The sequence below is a fragment of the Natator depressus genome, chromosome 1 (genome assembly GCF_965152275.1).
Source record: "Natator depressus isolate rNatDep1 chromosome 1, rNatDep2.hap1, whole genome shotgun sequence".
NCBI lineage: Eukaryota > Metazoa > Chordata > Testudines > Cheloniidae > Natator > Natator depressus.
Genome location: NC_134234.1, coordinates 32,710,318 through 32,722,574, shown reverse-complemented (window position 1 = coordinate 32,722,574; position 12,257 = coordinate 32,710,318).

Here is a 12,257-nt window from a genome sequence, read left to right as displayed (position 1 = left end):
AAGGGCTTGGGAGGGTACGCAACAGGAAGGAATTACCAAGTGCACCTTTCTGGTTTCAAAGGGTTTTTTTTTTTTTTTTTTCATTTGGGTGGTGGCAGCATCTACCCATCCAAGGTCAGAGATAAACTGTAACCTTGGGAGTTTATTACAAGCCTGGAGTCGACAGTATTAATTTTTAGAATCCTTGTGGGACCCCATCTTCTGCACTTGAAGTGCCAGAGGGGAATCAGCCTTGACAGTACTGGACCCAGGACTGACCCTGGTGGGATCCTGCTAGATACATCCTTCCACTTTGACTGAAAAGCATTGATTTGTCCTGCTTTTTGAGGACAGTCTGTGATGGGGGTGACTACTCCCACACTCACCCCGCAGGGTTTAATGAAGGGTAGATGGGTCAATTAACCCATTAGGCAGCTGATTAAGGAGGCTTAGCTGGGCAGGAATAGGCCTGGCCAATAAAGCCCAGGAGCTGAAAGCATAAGGGGGTGCTGTAGGGTTGCCAACTTTCTACTCGCACACAACCGAACACAGTTGCCCTGCCCTTCCTTGCCTTGCCTCTCCTCCAAGACCCTGTCCGTTCCCTGAGGCCCCACCCCCTCTCACTCCATCTCCCCTCCCTCTGTCGCTCGCTTTACTCACCCTCACTCGCTCATTTTCACCAGGCTGGCTCAGGGGGCTGGCATGCAGGAGGGGGTGCGGGCTCTGAGGTGGGGCCAGAAATGAGGAGTTCAGAGTGTGGGAGGGGGCTCCAGGCTGCGGATGTGGGTTGGGATGTGAGAGGGGGTGAGGGCTCTGGGTATGGGCTATGGTGTGGGGCTGGGGATAGGGGATTTGGGGTGCACGAGGGGGCTCCAGGCTGGGGTTGAGGGGTTTGGAGTGCAGGAGGGGGCTCTGGGCTGGGACAGGGAGTTAGGGTGTGGGGTGTGTCTGAGGGTTCTGGCTGGGGGTGTGGGCTCTGATGTGGGGCCAGGGGTGAGGGATTTGAGGTGTAGGAAGACGCTTCGGGTGGGAGGGGGATCAGGGCTGAGGCGGAGTGTTGGGGTGTATGGGGGGGTTGAGAGCTCTGGCTGGGGGTGTGGGTTCTGTGGTGGGGCTGGGGATGTTGGGTTTGGGGTGCAGGAGGGTGCTCCAGGCTGGGACTGAGGGGACTGGAGGCACGGCCAGGTGGCTCTGTGCACTTCCCCTTCTGCAGGTGCCACCCTCACAGCTCCCATTGGCTGTGGTTCCCAGCCAATGGGATATGTGGGGCGGCGCTTGGGGCAGTGCACGGAGCCCCCTGGCTACCCCATACATAGGAGCCGAAAGGGTGACATGCTGGCTGCTTCCTGGGAGCAGCACGGCGTGGAGGCTAGCAGGGAGGCTGCCAACCCTGCTGTGTGGTGCTGCCAACTGGATATTGAATGACCTGGTCAGTGGTGCTGACCAGAGCCACCAGGATCCCTTTGCAACTGGGAAACTGGACTCCTGGTCACCCTAGGGTGCTGGGAAAAGACAGACACTGCTAGGAGAAAGAGAGGAGTGAGTGGGGACAGCAGGCTGCTGTCACTCCCTGGGAAGAGGCTTTGGGAAATGGTAGACCTAGGGAAGAAAAGGGGAACTCATGGTAGGAAGAAGCCTAGAGAGAAATCAGTGATGCCAGAGAGAGAAGGCCCAGATTGCTGAGCTGGGGGTCACTGGACTGGAACCCAGAGAAGAGGGCAGGCCTGGGTTCCCCTACCAGCCATTGGCAGTGAGTGGGAAGACTGCCTAGGACTAGTGAGGAGCTAAACTCCCCTGGAAGCGGGGAACATGGCCAGTGACAGTGACATGGCTGGAGGGCCAAGCCATGAAAAGGACACTGTGGTTCCTGAGGCTGTGAGAGGAACTGCAGGCAAATGGAGTGTTGCAAATGACAAATGGGGAGTGTCAGCCTCCAGCGAATCCCCAGAGTATCAGGAGGCGTAGGTCTGGCAGTGAGTGGTGTGTCCCATGACACAGTCTTTCAACAAGTTTGTGTGAGTTTTGTTTATGAAGAATACAACTGTAATCTGAGGGATGGGCCTGAATAAAGTTTGGGGTGTAATGTTACTCCTTAATGGGCTGGTGGGGACAGGCCAGTGGCCCTAAAAATCTCTCTGAGGAAAGATAAATAGCTACCAACATACTCCATGTAATGTCTAACCATGCATAATACCACTTGCCTTAATTTACAGTGTATTCCTCTGTGATTTGTCTTAGCAACATGTTTGCTCACCCTCTTACCCTGAACAGTAGCTTCCATAGGGCTAGAGGCAATGGAAAGACTCTGGTTAAACAGATGTTTTTGATTTCCCCTGAGTGAATGTTGCACAGAGAAACATTTCTTGGATTGTTCCATACCGAAAAATATCTTCAGATTGTTTATATTTAGATCTTGATAGAACTAAAAGAGTTACTGCTTAAGAATAGCCTACCAGTGTATTGAGTCTTTGTGCTTTGAGTCTAAACCATTAAATAAAGGTGCCTTGAGGTGTACAAAACAGAACTCTTAGCAATATATATATCATACATTTGAATTGCCAGTAGTATTTCTGTCTGCAAAGTGAACAACCGTGTGATATTAAAAGACCAAGAACTGATATGTTTGTTTTATTTTTCAGATTCTGCTCTGTTCTCTCACGACAAATTAAAATGAAGTGCAGTAAACCACAGGGTAACCCACTGGTGAGTGTGTTATAGGTCTGCTCTGTGCCAATCCGGAGTGAACATGAATCTTTTACAGTCTCCAGCCAGTGAGGTTTAGCTCAAGCTACAGCAGCTTGTGTTTTTAGCTCTGGAGGTCCTTGGTTCAATCTGTGGTGTGTTGGTATGATGGTGGCACCTCAGGCTCACTCTGGTGAGTTTCAAAACTATATAGCCCAAATACTGAGTCAGTGTTAGCTGTGTGGACACGATCTGTCTTCCATAAGTATTTGTATGTCCCCCATGACCAAAGTATCTGAACAACTCATAGCATTCCTGTGAGGTAAGGAAGTGAGGTTATTCCCATTTTACAGATGAGAAAATTGAGGCAGCGAGAGGCTAGGGAATGTCAACACTGCCCTACAGTTCAAAATATAGGGGGTGTGAATAGCAGTGTACCACAACTCCCCTGTGTGGACACTGCAGGGGCAAACTAAAAGATTCCTACTTGACATTAATGTTATCCGGATGGAAGAGGACTAAGTTAAGGCAATCTAGGAATCTTTTAGTTCATGTCCACAGCATCCACATGGGGAAGCTACAGTGTAGCCCTGCTATTCACACACCTCTACTCCTAACTGGGGGTGGGGGTGGGGAAGAGTATAGACAAGCCCTAAATGGCATGCCCAAGGTCACAGAGGAAATGGGTGGTGGAGCAGGGATTTGAATGTAGTTTTCTCTAGTTCTAGGGTAGTATCCCTAACCACTGGCCATCCTTCCTCTCTACAGAATCAAGCCTCATCTTCCTCAAGAAGAGGGGAGGCATATGTAATTCAAAGAGGACTGAATTCCAAGTTCCGTACTCAGTTTATATTCAGTAATTGGTCCATACAGAAGTTTCAGAGTAATTGATACATGTCACAGGTCTAACCATTTTTTTGGTTATGTGGGGTTTGTATGCACAAAGTCTGAGGTACCAGGATCTACAAACAAAGGAGGGGGAAAAAACTGAACAGGGCAGTTTCTTATGGAATTAAAAGTGAGACTGTACCATTTAGAAAACTTGGATGTGGAAATGATGCCAAAATCCTGCAGACTTTTTGAGGTGCCTTCCAAATCTACATTTTTATTTAGTCTATAATAAATACAGTTGTGTACTTTCTTTACTTACAAGTCTAACACACAGTCATATTTTAACTTTCATTCTAACAGTTTAAATGGACTCTGGCAGCTGTATGTAAGATAAGGCATGAAGGGTGAGTGTTTGCTGGAGAAATGGAAGCTTTCCCTATATGATCTCAAGTGGAAAATCATTATTTGAAGTAATCCTATTATAGATCTTCCAAGACTCCTTCAGCACTAATAATACACCTAGTATCCCCAATCTTTTGTGAAGTCTTGGTGCTGATGGACTTATGTATGTATTTTCACACAGAGGTGTAGCATAAATTTGTTTTTAACTTGCTTCTCCAAACAATTATGTATCTGGAGGTATTTCACATTTATTAATCATGTTTATTACAGTAGTGCCTAGGGAACCAATCAAGATCAGGTCCCATTGTACTAGGTAGTGTACAAACACAGAGCAGTAGCTAGTCTCTGCCCCAAAGAGCTTACAATCTCACTAGGGAAGACAGACATAGGAGACAGGAGTATAACACAAAAGCAGAGTGAACAATGTGATGGTGGTAAAAGGTACTTTAGTGCCATTATATTTGGAGATGTCTGTGGGCTGGAAGGGGTTTTAGTTAGGAGGGGATAACTGAAACACAATGAAAAGTAAAGTGAGAGAGGACATTGAAGGAAAGGGAGTGCGAGGGACAGAGCAGGGGGAATAGGAGGGCCGGTGTGGAGTGATTATGAGATATCTGAAATTCTTGCTACACTGCAGCAAAGGAGTGGAAAAGATCACTATCCTGCACTTTCTTTTTGTGCAGCCACTAAAAGAGATCTCTCCAGGATCCTTTTAATACTGGGGAGATACCAACTTTCTTCAGGCAAACAGCTATAATTTAATAACTGAACACAAGAGTGGCCATACTGGGTCAGACCAAAGGTCCATCCAGCCCAGTATCCTGTCTACTGACAGTGGCCAATGCCAAGTGCCCCAGAGGGAGTGAACCTAACAGGTAATCACCAAGTGATCTCTCTCCTGCCATCCATCTCCACCCTCTGACAAACAGAGGCTAGGGACACCATTCCTTGCCCATCCTGGCTAATAGTCATTAATGGACTTAACCTCCATGAATTTATCTAGTTCTCTTTTAAACCTTGTTGTAGTTCTAGCCTTCACAACCACCTCAAGCAAGGAGTTCCGCAGGTTGACTGTGCACTGAGTGAAGAAGAACTTCCTTTTATTTGTTTTAAACCCGCTGCCCATTAATTTCATTTGGTGGCTCCCAGTTCTTATATTATGGGAACAAGTAAATAACTTTTCCTTATTCACTTTCTCCACACCACTCATGATTTTATAGACCTCTGTCATATCCCCCTTAGTCTCCTCTTTTCCAAGCTGAAGAGTCCTAGCCTCTTTAATCTCTCCTCAGATGGGACCCGTTCCAAACCCCTAATCACTTTAGTTGCCCTTCTCTGAACTTTTTCTAATGCCAATATATCTTTTTTGAGATGAGGAGACCACATCCGTACACAGTATTCAAGATGTGGGTATACCATGGATTTATAATAAGGGCAATAAGATATTTTCCGTCTTATTCTCTATCCTTTTTTAATGATTAATCAAGAAACACCCCAACATATATGTTCCAGGCTCCTGCCTTCCCTATCAGAGTTGGGCCCTGTTGAACTATTTCTGCTCCAAACACAAGCCCAATATGTTATACAAGTGGGGCTGGTGAGTGAATAGACGCTGTGGGGCTGGTTGCTCACTGCCTTGAACAACGTGTCATCATTTGCACCTCTGTGAAGTGGATGTAAAACTCCACTGTTCTGATCTGGTAACGTTTTATGTCCACTTTGCACAGAAGTAAACTCCTGCAAAGGGTGCAGGGCAGTGGAAAATCAGGCCCGGAGAGGCTGAACAGTGATGAGACTGTAATGTGTGATGGAGGTTTGATTTCCAAGTGTGATAGTGGCACCATTTATGCAAATGAGACAGGCCTAGCGACGGAAATGTGGTTCTTCGTTTTTTTGTAATGAGTTGATTTTTCTCTTGCTATGTAAGCTCAACAAATAAAATTAGAGAATGTGATCCTGATTCACCACTACATTACTCCAGTTTTATGCTGGTGGTGTTTCATCCATTTCAATGGACCGATATCCATGTAAAACTGGTGTATTCTCAGTGGCGAGTCAGGCTCCTGTTTCCCACTTATCTGGTGACAATGTCAGATGTGTGAATGAAAGCAGTAGGCATTAGTGATAAATGTACTGTAATTCATTTTACGTGAAAAAGAAGGAAAGAGCTAGGTCAAGTAGAAACATTCAAAATGATCTTGTAACTGGAATAAAAAAAGCAATTGATTCATGTTGAATTTTCATATTTCAGCTTGGATAACTAGCAAAAAATGGATGAAGGAAGCTGAGATTAGAGTCAGATGATGTAACTCACTACATGTTTTCCAGTGCTGTGAAAATAAGGAATTTGCTTTCTTCTGACATGGAAGCTAAATCAGAGGAACTTAAAAAGAAAATACGGCTGTTTATGTTGTTTGTAAATTGGAACATTCTTGCCCCAGCAACTCATGCTGCCTGAAGAGACGATCTTCACATGGACGTGCTTCCCTTGACAATAAAATGAAAACATAAGTTTGCATCATTCTCTAGAATCTATTTAAGGAGTATCTTGGTATTTAAGGTCACTAGTTTTCAAACAGGAAGTGGAGATACGCTGTGGGAAAAATCTCTAATGTAAATATTTGAAGAATATTGATATAGTAAAAAAATCAACCAAACAGAAAGGGACCAAGAAGTAAGCTCTAATTTTATACCCTCAGACAAATCTAATAGCCATTTTAGATACATCAGATGACTTAATGAATGAAATATAGTGGATAAGGTACCATATTTGGATTTCCACAAAGTATTCAGTGGGTAACTCACAGGATATTGTGGCACACAGAAAATGTATAAGGAAGGTGAATAAACAGTAGCAGCAATGAGAGGAAAAACACCCTAGTCTGTATTAGAAATTGGTTGATGAACAGGAAACAGAGAAATCTTAGTAGTAACGACACATATTTTTATGTATTTATATTGCAGTAGCATCCAACCTGCGTTCAGAGGTGTGATCAAAAGCAGCATAGAGGTCAAAGGGATGAGGATCATTAAGAGGCCCTGAGATTTGACCAGAAAGAGATCTCTAGAGAGTTTGATAAGAGCAATTTCAGAGATCTGATGAGGATGGAAGCTAAATTGGATAGGGTCTAGTATAGAGCTGGAGAAGATGAACTCAGAGCAATAGCTGTGCCTAGCATGCTCAGTGAGTTTAGAGGTGAAGGGAAACAGGGAGAGAGTGGAGGGGAGGGGAGTTGAGGGAGAGCTTTTCAGGCTGGGGAGACCTGTGGATGTTTGTTTAGTGAAGTAAAGGAGACATGACAGTGAAAGATAAAGGAGGGGGTGAGGATGGTGGTCAGTGAAGACAGTAGGTAGGAAAGGCTAGGGGATGAGAAGGTAGTGGGGAGAGGGGAAGGGAAATTAAGGAGGGAGATAGTGGAGGATCTTGTATATCTCTTTGAAGAAGGTGGCAAGATCCTGTGTGGAGAGGGAGGAGGGGTGAATGTTCAAGGAGGGAGTCAATGATCACATATAAAGTGGTGGGAGTTGTGGGAATGAGATTCAGTGAGGGAGGGAAAACATTGCTCTTTGGCAAGGAATCTGATAGAAGTGAAGGAGAGATTCACTTGGAAGTGAAGTAAGTACAGGCGGTCAGAAGTGTGAGCTACTGCAAGGGGCAGTATTGGATTTGGGACCCATCTTTAACATTATGTTATTAGGAGAAGGTGTACATTTAACAGTCATCAAATTTGTTGACACAATCCCAAATTGGTAGGGCAGCAATCACACAAGACTGAATAGCAGTGTTCTAGAACTGTGGCTGTATGAAGTGGGATGGAACTGAGAACTAAGAAATGTTAAATCACTTACCCAGAAAGGGGACAAATAATAGACTCATAGAAATGGAGGGCTGGAAGGGACCTCAAGAGGACAGCTAATCCCCCCACTCCCAACACATTGAGGCAGGATTAAATATACCTAGGCTATCCCTGACAGGTGTTTGTCTAATCTGTTCTCAACCTATTTACCATTGTGGGCCGCATCCACACAATATATATGCTACCTGTATGGCCCTGAGAATGTCACATGGACTGCAGCTGTGTGCTGATTGGGCTGTAAGCAATCCCCAGGCCGCAGGTTGAGAATTACTGACCTAGACCATATCTGACAGGGGTTTGTTAGAAACTGGGGGCATATCCAAAAAGCATCAAGTCCAAGAAACACCTGGGTGAGAGTAGAGAGCTTGTAACATAACATCATTGTGAACAAATCTTTTTGGAAAGTATACCTAGGGAAATAACACATAACCTAGGGTCCTGATCCTACACTTTATAATGTAGGCAGGCTGCTGTGTCCATGTGAAGTCCAACTGATAACAGTAGTCTCTCCTTGTGTTGTAAATTTCTGGTTCAGGGCTTAAGACAGCACTGGGGCATAGGCTGTGGAGCCGGGGCAGGGCCAGCTGGGCTATACCCTGACTACTTTGTGGCCAGGCCAACTCTGAGCCGCACTGCAATCTGGCATGCAGGGTTACAATGTGACTCCCTCAGATTTGGAGGGGGTGAGTATAGGGACTCATTGGCCAGGTGGGTCAGGCTTCTGGGATGGGGATGGCAGTGGAGGGGCAAGAGAGGGGAAGAGGAGGGTCAGTCGGTGGAGAGGAGGGCAAATCTATGAGCCCCCCCACACACACTCTAAAAGGCACTGCACAACCTCTGTTGGAGCCTTCAGACAGACTGCTGTACAGTATTGCCAGCTCCCTCAATTTCATCATGAGTCTTACAATATTTGGTGCTTTTCTTAAAGCCCAAGCTCCTTGAATCATATGACTATGAGAAGCTCAGCTTTCTTTTCTTTTTTTCTCTTTTGAAGTGAGACTTGGCCCGCATGGGTGCAGAAAAAAACTGGAAAATGTGATCCCTAATAACTGAAAACCAGCAGGCAAATAAAAGGAACCCAAAATGTATTATTTTAAAACCAATCTCATGATTTTTTGGGGCCTGGCTCATGATTTTTGAACACTTGGGTTTAACACTATGGTTTTGGTGTGATTGTAATACAATGTACACTATTGCCTCTCAGAGTTTATATATACGCACTTTGACAAAATACAAAGAATGGCCACAAAAATATACAGTTTTATATAAGGAACTAAATTTATATGAGGAAACTAAATTTATATTGACTAGAAAAGACCTAACAGACTGACATGATCACTGCTTATAAATACCTCCAAGGTCACAGTACAGCTGAAAGAAGGGAATGATTCACTGCTTCAGAAGATGGTAGGACAGGGATCAATTGCCTGTAGAAAAAGCGTATGAAAAGTTCTTAACAATAAGAATGTTAGTATAGTATGTCAGCGTAATAATTAGTGGTGGTTGAATTGCCGTCACTACAGCTATATAACAGATGGCAACCTGATGTACAGGAAAAACAAAGGATTAAAAATCTTAACTAAATATATTCAGAGATTCTCTTCGGAAAACTCTAGATTATAACTGTGTGGAGTGTGAAGCATTAATTGGTCATTGCATAGAATAGGCAAACCTGGTCATTCAGACTTCAACAATGGAATAAATATGCACAGTGAAGTTTTGGGAAATGGTGTGTGGCTTGGGTGTATGACTGCATGTGCCCATGAAATGAGATAAGGAGAAGGAACAGACAGGTTCTTGGGAAGGAGCCTATGTGACTTAGGTGACCAATCACACAACCCAAATAACACATGGTGAACAGCAAACAGTCAGAGCAGAGAGTCTGCAAACAACCCCCAGCCTGGAATTAATCATCATTAAACTGCTCAGTGAACAACAAGTATGGTATGAAGAATCGGTTAGCAACTGATTCACACACACCAAAAGAAGGGCTATATAATTCATAATTAATAGTTCACCAATTTTATATCACAGCACATTAAAACAAAGAGTTGACTCAGCAAATGCTGAGTTTTATTCCTCAGAAATAAACTTTTAAAACAGTGCAGCATTAAATAGAAGGGATCAGCTTGCTTTCCATTATATACTATATCTATCGACTGGGTTATCCTGTTCTCATTACATTTTCAATTTTTTCCTCAGACTTCATCATCATTTGGTCACTTATATCAACTTAATTTGCCGTTGATCCTTTGTATTGTTTGTTATAAATGTGTGCTTCTAAAATAGGATTTTTTTCCTGCGTTAAGCTTTTCCACTGGTAGCTTCAAATCTTTGACCGCAATCATTTGCTGTTGGCCTGTTGGGATTGCTTAGTGCATCACAAGTCTGGATGTACACCAGTTATTATTAGTTATAGCCCCTGTGGGGTCCACACAAATAAAAAAAGATTACCCAGAGGAATTTACAACCTAATTCTCATCTTTCTGGAAAATCCTCTGCTGTTTTGGATGAGGAATATACTAAACAATACTATTACAGTAAATCGTGACAGATTTGGCAATTTCCTGCAATATGTTTGAATTAAGTTTATTTCTTTGGGGTCCATTGGTTTAAATGGTTTATATATTATTGTGGGCCAGGATCGTATGTAACCTCTTGAGGGGGGAGACATGACAGATATGAGACCTGGGGGTACAGAAGACTATATGGAACACTGTACCAGACAAGATTGGACTTTTGGAACAAAAAGTGTGAAGTGGTTTTCCTGAGGAATATCTTGGGGAAGGTAAATGCAAATTCCTCCCATCTGTTATGCAAAAACTCAGCCTTTTGAAGCTACGTGATAAGGAGTGAGCTATTGTCTGCTGTTCCACATGAGGCCAAAATCAAAGGCCCTAGTTGTATAAAGGAAAGATTGAACTATTGTGATGGTTGTTCTGGTTCTGAATCTGAGACAGTTATAAACTTGTAACTATGGGGAAAACCCAGCTGGGGGCTTTAAAGGAAGGACTGACACCTACCAGTGCTTTTTTTAGTATGCATGTAGGTTCTTTTATTGCTTTTAATATATTTTCTCTGTAATGCTTTCACCTTAAGAATAAATGTGCTTACTTAGAAAGATCTGCATAGTAACTTGCAGCTGCTGACAATTACAACTGTTCAAAAACTTCAGAGAGAAAGCAAAGCACTCTACCCAAGAGAAGTGAGAGTTAGTAGCTTTGAGTGGGTGCTCTTGGTGGGCCACAGAGGGAGAATACCAGGTGCAGTTGCCCTGAACTGTGACAATTCACATAATGTGTAATTAACAGGCCATACCTCAAGTACAATACAGTATATATATTAAAGATCTGAGGATCAGGTATTAGTAATGCCCAAATTACTGTGATTTCAAGGTCATAAGAGGAATTTCAAACATATTGCAAATTTATAGAAAATGACTTTTCCATTGCTATATGGCATGACCTGCAGATCCTAAAAGCCTTGGTGGAGTCAGAGTGTGACTATGCATTTCTGCATAGTACTATACATTCAGAATCGCCAAGTTATATATATGATAATAATAGTAACTTCAGTAATATAAAATATTGGTCAAGGGTTTAATAGTTCATAATCAACCTTTAATCTGCCCATAAGACTTTCACTCCTTTTCCTGATTGTTGTGATTGTAATGAAACTTTTAATGTTGTAGTAACAACATGAACTGTTATGCTCAGTAAGAAAAATTACAGGAAGTAATCTTTGCTGACCTACAGTGATGAGATGTAGAGTTGACAAGAAACCCAAAGGGGGCAAATTGTTTTTCATTTTTGCCTTGAGAGGTTTTTTTGTTGATAAAGAAGGGGAGATTTCTGCAGGCAAAACCTCCAGTCATATAGTTCGTTACAGCTCCTTGTAGTTACTGGTGTAGTTTACAACCTCAGAGCCCTGTTGTGAACCCCCAAACTCTCATTAGTGAGCAATTGCTCATGAGTAGTCTCAGTTCTGCCACTGACTTCAGTGGAGCCAGGATTTCATGCACTGACTTTCACTTGAACATTTTTGAGTCAAAACATGATATGTAAATGAGTAAATATTAACCATTTCCTTTATGTAGTGTCCTGTATATTATAAATTACTTGTAAGAGCAACTGCTCAATGACTTAAATTAAGTCACTGTTGCTTTGCATTAGTTTGACTGTTCTTATGCATACTTCCCATTGTATGTACGTAGGAAGTATCCCTCAAGTGGAATCATTCAAACTGGTATTTTTATGCAAACACTGTATGTTATGATACAATCATTGATTATCTTATGTGTTCATTTGTAACGCATTAGGGTTGAGGAGTATGAAATGACATATGAAAACAGCATGTTCATTTGTTAGCCTCAAAGATCACATGGTGTCCTGTCTCCTTGGTGGCTGTCTCTCAGCACACTATGGAAGAAAAATGTACTGGAACTTCTTACATTATGTGTCTGGTTCTCTATAATCTGAGAGAGTGAGCAAGGAACTTGTGTCACTG